Source organism: Tasmannia lanceolata, unplaced genomic scaffold (assembly GCF_043159265.1).
Source record: "Tasmannia lanceolata isolate RefF3 unplaced genomic scaffold, GAP_Taslan_0.1 ptg000054l, whole genome shotgun sequence".
Classification (NCBI taxonomy): domain Eukaryota; kingdom Viridiplantae; phylum Streptophyta; class Magnoliopsida; order Canellales; family Winteraceae; genus Tasmannia; species Tasmannia lanceolata.
In genome coordinates this window covers 620,085-632,263 of record NW_027518731.1, presented here as the reverse complement: position 1 = coordinate 632,263, position 12,179 = coordinate 620,085, and the positions used below count along the sequence as shown (strand labels likewise).

Here is a 12,179-nt window from a genome sequence, read left to right as displayed (position 1 = left end):
ATTGAAGGAGATGCTGATAGGGGTGGCAACGGGGCGGGTCGGGGCCGGATGTTGGGGTCCCCTACCCCTTCCCCTCTGCGGGGAATTTTCCCCCTCCCCTTCCCCTTCCCCTTTGCGGGGATGGTGGGGAATCCCCCTCCCCTCCCCGCGGGGAATATCTAATCCCCTTCCCCTTCCCCTTCCCCTCCCCGCATCCTTCGGGGACAAAATCCCCGCCCCACCCCCTCTTTGGAACCCAACCAAACCAGCAAACAGAGCTTCTTTCTTCTACATCCATTACAGACAATATTGTGATGAATGCTATGATTCTATTCATGTGATCAACAAACAGATGGACAAAATCAGAAATGCATGGATGAGACAACAAACATAAATAACAACAGGACCTCATCTTTCAGCAATTTTCTGCATAAATTATGGAATGATAAATAGGAAATGAGCACCAGGATTACCTTCATTAACAGGCAGCCAATGTGCAAAAAGTAACTATTTCAGTACTCACAATGAACTTTAAAAGTCCATAAGTGGGTGCTCACACACGCAAAATAATGTTCATTAGTTCATTCTGTATAGCATGTTAACCCCCAGATGAGCATGAGAAATGACAATGGAGAAGAGAATAAAATCAACAAATGACTTATTTCTTTAACTGCAATTCAGTCTAGTGCTGACATGAAACAAATTTCTAGTAGCTAAATTTTTCTTGTTGAAAATCAAAACCTGCAATCGAACCCTGAAATTCTGTTGGCACTACTATTTTTTGATAATTGCATACACTCAGCGTCTCAGGCTCTCAGCTTGTCTTTATTATTTCAACATCTGTGAAAGGGTTATTATAGTTCCCAAAATGCTCTCAGAAGCTAATTAAAAGGAAAAGACAAGCTAAGTTTATGTTTGGGGGAATCTTGTAGCCGATCCACAGAGTTTCTAGTAGTTTTCCTTAAAAAAAACACTTAAAAATTTACAAAAAAAATGGCATTGATTAGCGGGGCGTAGCGGGGCGGGGCGGGGACAACTCCATCCCCTTCCCCTTCCCCTCCCCGCACCGGGGAATTTTTATATTCCCCTTCCCCTCTCAAATCGGGGAATCCCCTCCCCAAACGGGGCGGGGCGGGGCGGATCCCCGCTTTTTTCGGGTGAAATTGCCAGCCCTAGATGCTGAAAAGCAAAAGGGACACTTTTACCGCTTGTGACAAACAAACTTGATCGGGTCCGTTGATCCAACTGGAGAATATATGCCTTTCCAATTGCCTTTTGGCTCCGTCTTGATCAAATGATCCGAGTCCTTGATCTTAATTGACTAGTTTAGGGTTTCTAATAGTGAAGCTAAACTTTAGATAACCAAAACCCAATTACATAATCAAATGAATTTTTTGATCTATGATCAAGAGAAGTTGATATTTTAGGAAAGCAAACATATAGCTTATTTTGATCTTTGCTTAAGAGGGAATTATTGTTGAAAAAAAGTGGGTCCTCATAATTTCATATCAAGACATTTCTAGGGGTGTCGATGGATCTGAACAGTTCGATGGACCATCCGAATCCGAACTTAAATGGACAGGATCCAGGATCCATGGACAAATTTACGATCCTTACCATAGGATCCGAAAATTTTCAGATCGGATCCGTACAACTAACAAGAGCCCATGATGGGACAATAAAAAATCCGAGTTTATTTACGAGAATACCCTTCCATTTTATATAACGTTAAGTAATTTTCGAAGGTATTTTAGTGAAATAAGTCGTGCCTTTTTTCAAACTATTCTTATTTTCAGTATTGTCATTCATCTCTCTCAAGTCACAAGTCACCCTCTTTTCTTCCTTTTATAACCATTGACCCAAACTCCCTAACCCACCAAGCAGCTCCTGTGGTGTGCACCTACGCTCTCTTTACGCTTCTTCAAATAAATTTCACTGAGCACAATGTTAATAGGACCTACTAGGACCGTGAGTGAGACACGGTAGTAGGATCCGAAGAGCACTTCGAATCTGATCCAACCGATAAGGGATTTGAACGGATCATGATTGAAACACAGGTGAATCTGATCCGAAATGGATCCGTTGACACCCCTAAAGGGCACTCTTTAAGGTGCATTAGAAAAGAAATTTCACAATCATTTTACACCTGTTTGAAAAGTTTACAAATGTTATGTGTCCTTTTTTTTTTTATCAAAACAAGTGTATTCCAATGTGAAGGCACTCGCTAAGGTGCATTGGAAAAGAAATTTCACAATCATTTCACAATTCGTTTGAGAATTTTACAAATGTTTTGTGTCTTTTTGAATAAAACAAGTGTAAAATTGCTTCTCTAATGCACTCCTTTGCAAAACCCATCTTCTTCTTTTTTCATGCCCAAGTGAATGTAGGAAATTTTAGATATATATTTTAATTTTCCAATTCCTGCAATCCAAACAGGGCCTAACTAATTATCTCTAGGCCACACTCATTTATATGGTGTATAAGCAATAGAGTCCGGTATTTTTCAAAAAAGTACAGTACAGTCCCACAAAGGATGATCCAAACCGTCCATTTGATGGACAACAATAAAAATAGGTTGTGCCCCAAAATCATTTCCATAGGGTGATCACAACCCTCCAATCTAACCCTCAGTTTGTACTTTTTCTGATCTAGACTATTTGCAGAGCAAAATTTTTAAAAAGATAAGTTCATGGTCTAGAGCAAAATTTTAAGTAGTCACTTTCAACTAGAGGTTAGGGTAGATATCCTTAATCTATGTTATTGCATCAGACCTGAACATGAATCGACTATAAGTGAATTCAATTCGTGGCTTCGAGAGACGTGGGATAATGAGTAGTGATAAGTAGTGTCTGGTTGCCAACCTCGTAGAGTAATGGAAGGGGGTGTCATTACCAATATAGGAAGAGAAGAGAGAGGGAAGAGAGAGAGAGAGAGAAAGAGAGAAAGAGAAAAAGGCAGCATTTTCCAAGCCAAATTCTTCCTTTTTTGAGAAATTTGGCTTGGAAGGTATAAGGACGGGGATATGGATGCCACATCACCACACATGCAATAATTACTTATGAAATTTGTCCGATAGTCTCCAAGGATTTCGATGCTACATTGGCAACCAAACAAGAGATTTTGCTCACATGGAACCCACATGCAAAGCAAAGCCCCTAAACACACCTTAAGGAGTTCTACCGGTTGAGAGACCAATCCAACATGTCATGTGCTTTCTCCACGTCTATTTTGAGAATCATAAATTTAACCCTTGAGATTTTGATAGAGGTGATGGCCTTACTGTTTGAAACTATGCTATTGAGAATCTGTCTACCCTTCACAAAGTCGCTTTGTACAGAAAATCAAGAAGAGGCCTTTCTTTCCGTTTCTCTGTAAGGCATGTGAGGACAACATGCAAATACTCTACTCCTGACACATCAGGATAAAGCGTCTTTAGACGTCCTAAGGGACAAAAAGATAGTTCCGGATTCGGATCCTCCAAGCATCAAAGATGTCAACCTTTTGTATCAATTTATTGATCAGAGGTTTGTATTGGGATAACTTCCTTTCTGTAATTTTTTTAAGGTTTTTTTTTTATAGGTAGAAGTTATGGTTTCGGGCAACATCAAAGTTTTTAATTAATGAAAACTATCCCACATTCTTGCCGACCGCAACTAGTTTGGGACAAAGGCTTAGTTGAGTTGAGTTATCCCACATTCTTATTGTTTTTGAGTATTTACTGATTAACTGCCTGCTTACTGATTACGTTCACAGTCGTAAGCTTATGGTGTTGACTGGAGCAGGAATAAGCACAGAGTCAGGGATTCCTGATTATAGAAGGTTCTTATTTCCTCTTTGTTCTTATTTCTTATTTTTTGCATAACGATGAAAATAATAACTGAAATTTTACATTTCAGTGCAACTATATTATTTGTTTTCTTCAAAACTTTGTTGCTGCAATCTTGATCTCATTCACTTGCTAATAAACAAATAAATGGTGATTGTGTGCATCCATAGGGATTAGTCCCGTGCTGAAATAGGGTGGGGATACCCTATGTCATAAAAAAAAGGTTGAAGTTTCTATTTAGTACTTGATTTTTCTGAAATTATCATTTACATTATGTCTGCAAACTAGCATATTGTACATGTCTGTCTACCACCAAAATCCTTGGTTGTTATTTTCCTCATTAAAGTAACTAAATATCAGGGTTTCTCTTCAATGAAGATTAAATTTTACAAATGAGAAACCACTGTAACACAGTAGTTATTTCTTTCAAGTTTTAGTTGGATTTGAAGCTAAGTTTCTTGAAAAAGTGATATTAATTGTTAATCTTTTATGTTTGGAAGAGGAGGTTAAAGTCCTTGTACACTGTTCCTTGGGGGGTTATCCCCATGATGCTAGAGACTGCACAAACAGTTCTAAAGCTTTACTAAATAAACTATTTTCTTTTATTAAATGATTCTTACAGGAAATTTTTTAGTTCTCTTTTTTTTTTGGGCTGAATCAAATTGGAATGAGAGCCTTCAAGTATGTGATTTTTGTTTGGATTCCCATGGCTGAGAAGAATTTCTCAAACAGGAAAGAATTCAGTCTGAGAAGAATTTCTTTAATTTCATTGTAATACTGAGCGACACTTGCAAGGTATGCAAAGATTGGTGGAGGATCTTGTTGTTGGAGTGATGAATGTGGAGAAAATTCATAGTTGAGGTGCTTTTGTTGGTTTTTTTTATAGATTGAGATGGTTTTGTGGTTTTCAAAATATTTTCTGACATTTTCTAGGAAATTTTGGAAATTTTTAGTTGTTTTAGAGAAGTTAAGCATAGGAAAGTTTTGGTATCTTAATTAACAGGTTATTGTAATACAGCATCTTTAGTTTTTGGGACTTGGGATTTGAGTTTAGTGAACGCTCTTGTCCTGGGAAACTGGGCTAAAATTTGTAGGAGTCTGTAAAGAGGAGCTTGCCTCTAGGGTCATAGTTCATGTGGTATTTTGTGCTTTGAAAAGAGGAGGTTACCATTCATTTATGGTTCACACAACTGATATTTCTGCTCCCCCTTTATACAATTCCTGCTCCCTTCACCGCCTTTTACAAGTATTCCCCTCACAATTAGTTCTCTATCTTGGCATTTTACGCTTCCCCATCAGCTCTCCATCTCTTTCCCTCACTCCTCCCCTTTCTAACAATTACATGTTCCCAGGCCCCAATGGTCATCATGGCGTTGCCATTTTTCCAGGAAAACTCCCATGTTGATGGAGATCTATCCGTTGGGGCATCATACCCCACCCCATCTTCGCGGATGAGAGGCCCTCTACTCTTATTGGTTGATAGTAGCCTTCCGAATAAACCAAACCTTGAATCTGATACCATTGGCTTGGCTTAACAATAGGTGGTGGGGCAGACGGCGGAGAAAGAGATAGATTTCTGGCTCCAATTCCCGGTCAACCTCAAAGACGTGAACAGAACCATGGGGGGGAGGGAGGGAGGGAGTCGCTTCACATCATATTACCTGATTAAGAAGGCTTAAGAATATAGTGTGATCCCCAATAAAGGTGGAAAGAAAAGTCAGATCTTATGGTTCCTTTTGGATGCATTCCCTGATGAAGGTGGAGGCCGAAAAAGAAACCAGAAAGATCTTAGTCTTGTTCTTCTTGCTGGAATCTATAGTATTCAGGTTCTGATACCATCTTAGTTTCATTTACCTTCCTAAAGTTAATGATAGGTGCATATTAAGAATAGGAAACACTTATAGAAACAGCAGTTAACTTAAAATTTTGTAGTTTACTTCACGCATATCATGAAGTTGACAAAAAGAAGTGTGAGAGAATGGAAAAGATGGATCCACTTGTTCCAGACTGAATCTAAAATCCCGAGAAAGAAAATCCCCTTCTTCTTCCTATTGTCTCCTCTTTCCTTGAGATTGTTATATATAAACAAAATTACCTTGAATTGAGAAGAAGAAATTTGGTATTTGAAGTCAGTGCCATCATGCCTATTGTAGTCCATGTTTAACCATTCATAAAGTACTTTGACTGCTGGCTGACAATAATATTTCGAATTCAACCTCTAAGAAGAGAAAGAGCAGTGTCACTTAAAGTGAGTATCGTGTTTCACTTAAAGTTAGTATTGTGTTAAATTTATAAATTTTAAGTTCCTACTGTTACTTCTCAATCATAATCCATAAGTTTTCCATGTAAAGTTAAAGTTAAGGTGGTAAATGTGATTGCAATAATTGGGAAGGAATATGCGAGGCAGGAAAGGACAAAGAAAGCAAAGGTGATGGGGTAGTCACATAGATGATGGGTGTTTGAGGTGACAATGAATACCTAGATTGCTGTGGAATTGAAGAATTAATCATCTTTTTCTTTGTGTTGTCACTTGGACTCGTATAGACAATGAATACCGAAATTCTTTGGGAATTGAGACTTTATTATCTTTTTCTTTGTGTTGTCACTTAGACTTGCATATTATCGAACTCATGGAATTAAGCCTTTAACTTTCCCTATTATTTGTCAGCTTGCTTGTTAGCTTCTTAGTTGTCAAATCACAGTACTTATTTTCTTATATATTTTGGGCATGGGAGATGCTTGAGGATCTTAATTTCTTTTCTTAATTTTTTATGTATATTATTGTCCTTTTGCACAAATTTAACTACTTTTCTCTTTTACTTAAAATATAATAACTTTGTTTATGGCAGTCCAAACGGAGCATATAGCTCAGGTTTCAAACCAATTACTCATCAGGTGATCTGAGTGCATCTGCTGAGATACTATTCATTCTGCATTATTTTTAGAACCAGAGGTGAACTATTTTTGCTTATGAATTACCATGTCAAGTGGTTTACAAGTAGGCAGGTTTGAAATGTTCATGTTGGATGCCACTTTAGCACTATAGCATTTCTTCTTACCTTTTCGTATCTATTACAGCGTGCTTTGAATAGAAAATCAAGGTTCAATAAAAAGGTACTATAAGGCCCTTAACCAAACCCTTACTGTGAAGATGAGTAATAAATTTATGAAAATGCGTTCTAATTTCTCATATTGAATTTTAGTCTATCCATGTACATATATCCAATAAATGGTTCTTTCGAAAGTGCTAAATGAAACCGTGATGCTAGTATTGCTGGGATAAACAAGTTGAAGTTAGGGTTTTTGCCGTAGGAGAAAACCAAAGAAGAGAGGAAACAGAGATTAAGGGAAATTCGTATGTATTAGTCTTATCCAACGGAAACCCCACATAAATATAAACATAAGTCTAAGAAATTACAAAAAATTCTACCCATAAGTTACTTATGGGTGATAAACCCCATGTACTCTCTAATAAGTGATGCGATAGGTCCACTGAAACAGAAATAACTAGTGAACCCTCAATAGAGCCCATGCTAAGACGAACCAAACCCTCCCCGCCTCTCAAAGCAAAAAAAAAAAAAAACTAGTGCTTAGATATCTATAATTCCCAACTTCGATGGAATCTTATGTAAGTGAGCTTTGCAAACACTCTTTGTTAATACATCAACAAACTGCTCGTTTGTCTAAGCACAAGGTTTGCAAATTTGGCATGTTTCCAACTTCTCTTTGACGAAAAGCCTGTCCACTACGACGTGCTTCATTCTGTAATGTTGAATTGGATTATGTGCAATGTTGATCGCTGCCTTATTATCACAAAATAGGCTTATTGGATCTTGCACTCTAATGTTTAACTCACATAACAAAATATTTATTCACAAAAGCTTGCTTAATCCTTGTGCCATAGACCAATTCACTCGATCCAGCAACCACTAGCTGCTTCTAAGTCCGTCAGCTGACTAAATTGTTCATACAGGTGATAGTCAAGTTTTATTTATGCTAAACCAGTTGTTCTTGGCACATAATGATCATCGATCTTGGCTGTGCATCTGGTGGGCCCTATAGATGTTCATCTTACAAAGATGACACTAATCGGACAACGATCCTAACCCGACAATCTGTACCATGTAAATGAATTAGTTAACAGTTGATGCAATGAACAAAAAATATGACTTTGAATTGAACCATACTTTAAGAACTCAAACCCATCTTTTTATGCATAAACCGGTTGAGAAAACTTGCTAGCTTTAGTGTTTTTTATGCATGCTCCGGTTGAGAAATCCCCCTGACTCTTTCATACTTACTAATATCTCTCTATCTCTCTCTCTCTCTCTCTCTCTCTCTCTCTCTCTCTCTCTCTCTGCCGCAATTGAGTCAAGATCTTTTTCTCACACATTTGTCCCCACATTCGGGTGTCCTAAATGTGATCCTCCCTATTCTTCTTTCCATGGATAGCTCCCCATATCATGGATGACAAAAATTAGAAAAGATCTGCCTTCCTTATTTCTATTCAGCAACACTCGATTAGTTCCTTACAAGAAAAAAGATTAATATTGGTATGATCTAGGATCAACCACAAACCTGCCATGAAGAACAAGATGTACTAAGAGACAGCATTACCATGCTACCTCAATGCTAAGAAAATACTAAGAAAATATTGAGAATGATTGGGTGGGTAGTGCTTTTTAAAAGTGTAATAGGGTACAAAAGTTTGAAAAAAAAATAAAAAATTGAGCATGCATCGTATAATTAACTAAAAGCGCAGAGTGAAGAGTGACATTACCAAAAGGAATGCCCCTATCATTTCCCATTTGTACATAGTATATACTTCCTACATATTTCAGTCGAAAAAATACCATGATCACTCAACTCGATCCTTTGCTCATTCGAGTCGACTCGGCTGAGTTTTAGTACTATGAATTTAATTAAACAGTTCCTTTACAAGTCATTGATCGATAGTCCGATTGGGCTCTATGAGCTTGGAAATCGATGGTGAGCCCACCGAATAGATGGTCCAGATCGTTGCGTTGACCATCGACCGTTGGTATCACCTAATTCTCACTAAAATAGGAGGGGCGTGGAAGGGGTGCACCGGATCATACGCCTTATTTATATTTTATTCATTTTGTCTTAGTCCTGCAAGGAGAAGAAGAAACACATAAAACATCATTAGATCTATCTTAACATAAAAAAATTTAAGACTCTGTCTTGTTTCGATAGGCAATTTCTGCCGACTCGCTTTCCATTGAGTTGACTGTCCGGTATTATCTTGTGATTTTATCCCTTGACTGTCTGCATGAACATGCTTTCAGATGCCCAAACAAAAAAAAACAACTGAATTGAAGGCGTAGTTTGAGGATTAAGAAAGGCAACGATGGAGATAATTTTGATATATAAAGCCATTTCTACCACCCTAGTTTAATAATATATTCTTCTCTTTGTCAACTCCTCTTGGTCTTTGGTTCTCCTCCCCAAACATAGCCCACAAATAATAATAATAATAATAATAATAGGAAAAGGTTTCTGAGCTCAAGCTCAGAAACCCCATCTCCCATAGTTGTTTCAGTGATCCAACCCATTTAGTTTATAGGTTATAGTTAGGATTATGGTTATTATTATGGTAGTATTATGGGTTATGGTTAGGGTTATGATTTGTGGAGGTTTAAAATGGATGGTTAGAAATTAAGCTCCTATAGATCGAATGGTTAGGATTATGGTTATTGTTATGGTTTGTTAGGAGCACCCTATCTATGTCAGGTCCTATAGGATGAATGGGTTGGATGAGTCAAACAACTATGGGAGATGGTGTATTATGAGCTCTAGCTCAGGCTGGAGCTCAGAAACCTCGCCCTCTAATAATAATAATAATAATAATAATAATAAGAGAAATGATAGAGACCGTCGCGGAAGGCATTTCGCGGACGGGCTGTTGCATGGGAGAGCAGTCACATACTCTCATATAGCTCTCTCATAGTCTCATGCAACAACCCACCTGCGAAATGCCATCTGCGATGATCCCTAGCATAGCCCTAATAATAATAATAATAATAAGTGTAAAGTGTTTATGAGCTCAAGCTCAGATAAGTTATCTGAGCTCAAGTGTCAAAAACTCATGGGCCCACATTTTTCGGGTGATCTAAACCATTCATTTGAAAGGCCTTTATATGCATAGGGTGATTACAAAAAATCAGGTCCATAGGATCATCCTAACCTTTCCATTTGTGGAGGGACAAAATGGGTAGATCTGTGGAGAAACAGTATCCGTCCATTTTTGTCTCCACCTTTGGATGGGTTAGGATGATCCTATCGACATGATTTTTGGTACACACCCTATCCATGTAAGGGCTTTTCAAATGAATGCTTTAGATCACCCTAAAAATGTGGGCCCACATGAGTTTTTGACGCTCGAGCTCAGATAACCTATCTGAGCTCGAACTCATAAACACTTTACTCTAATAATAATAATAATAATAATAATAATAATAATATGACGAAGAAGAAACGGAGGAGGAGAATGCTAAATTGAAAAGTGCCATTGCAAAAACCTAGCTCATGTCACTCTATCATGTAGTTATATGCAGTTGGGTGACATGGATCCAATGGGACACCCTTGTGGCGGTACCCTTCAGTTTATTATAATAATAATAATTATTATTATTATTATTATTATTAGGGAAATGATATCTGCGCCAAGTGATTTTGATAAACATGCGCTCCACTTGTTTGTCGTGCAGTATTTAAAGGGATGTCAGAGGATATTATGGTTCTCAAAAAGCGCTTGAAACCCTTTAAATGCTAGATGACAAACAAGTGGAGCACATGTTTATCAAAACACTTGGCGCAGATATCATTTCACTATTATTATTATTAGGGATTGACCATCACAAAAAGGCATTTCGTGGTTGGCTATTGCATGTGAGAGCGTCCGCCACAAAATCTGCTAAAATGTGAGTGGCTGCTCTAACATGCAACAGCCTGCCACAAAATACCTTTCTATGTTGGTCCCTAGCAAATCTCTTCTTCATCTTCTTCTTCCTCTTCTTCATGTGGGAAGGATTCAACAAGCCTAGCTGGCTGTCCCATGCAAAGAAAAGGGGCGAATTTATCATTTCCCTATTATTATTAGAGGAATGCTAGACTGAAGGGAGCCCTAGCAAAAAGGAGATGGAAGGGCTTCCTCATTGGCATGTCACTCTAAAATGAAAAAGTCAAAGAATGTTAAAACGCCTGGGTGACGTGCAACCAATTGGAGAGCCCTTTCATCAGCTTTTTGCAAGGGCTCCCTGCAGTCTAGCATTCCTCGTATTTATTATTGGGGCTACCGTTGCTGCTATTAGTATTATTAATGGATTTGCTAGCGTCCATTGCAAAAGGCATTTGGCAGGTGGTCTGTTGCATCTTGCAGCAGCCACTGAGGCTCACTTTTCTGAAGATTTCGTCTTCATTCATGAGGTGGCTGCTGTGAGATGCGACAACCATGCGCAAAATGCCTCTGAGCAAATCCCTAGTAGTAGTATGAGTAGCAGTTTCCCAAGGTCCTGGGTTCCGTGAAGAGAAGCTAACATTAATTAATTTTTTTTAGGCTTTAATCTTAGCACGTCCATTCGGCATGGGAGATAATATGATGTCCCCATCAGATCAACGGTCCCTATTACACAAGTCCATGTGAGACTTAATGTTGTTTCTTAGGATTCAATTTTCACAACAATTGCTTCTGTGACAACCTTAATTATCGTGACCCCTAACGAAGGTGTCCAACAATGACTAATTAATTAATTAAACACCTGCCCACGAAAGGGTGTGGAGAAAGAAGGTGTAATTAGGGGCGTCATAACTCATAACTATTATAATAACATTGATGATGTTAAAATCGATGATATTTTCACCCTCCCTGCAGTACCCATTCGCCCCCCTTTTAACGTGATTTTGACGTCAAAAAGATTTAAAATTATTAGGGTTCTTTCCCCCAGGGAGCTTGTTCGATTCATCCCCCCTAGTGTGATTCCCTTCAATTCCAAGTTCTTTAATTATATCCTTGTTCTTTTGGGGACCCGTGTTTTTAACTATTTAGAAATGCAAGCAATCCAACCACATGGAAGGTGGTGTAATGACTAATGAAGGTCTTGTAAGAAGGAAAATATAGTCCAGAGTGCCTGTACGGGGTTTTAGATTTGAGTCACTAATCAAACTCATTAAATTAATCATTTTTATATCGGTAGGTTATTAAATTAATCATTTTTTATATGGGTCAATGATTTTTTTATATGGGTAGGTTATAAATTAATCATTTTTATATGGGTTTTGTTGGGGGTTATATAGATTATCAATGATAAACATCATTAGTCCGAGTAATTAATTATCAATAATATACATATTT

General features: G+C 38.0%; 1 long non-coding RNA gene across 1 annotated transcript; it reads left to right on the top strand.

Annotated features, from left to right (window-relative positions):
- Positions 1 to 3,404: 3,404 nt before the first annotated feature.
- Positions 3,405 to 6,784, top strand: LOC143864760 (uncharacterized). Its single transcript, XR_013241354.1, has 3 exons — positions 3,405 to 3,503; positions 3,733 to 3,798; positions 6,655 to 6,784. It is a non-coding gene; the product is annotated as an uncharacterized LOC143864760 (long non-coding RNA).
- The last annotated feature ends 5,395 nt before the right edge of the window (positions 6,785 to 12,179 follow it).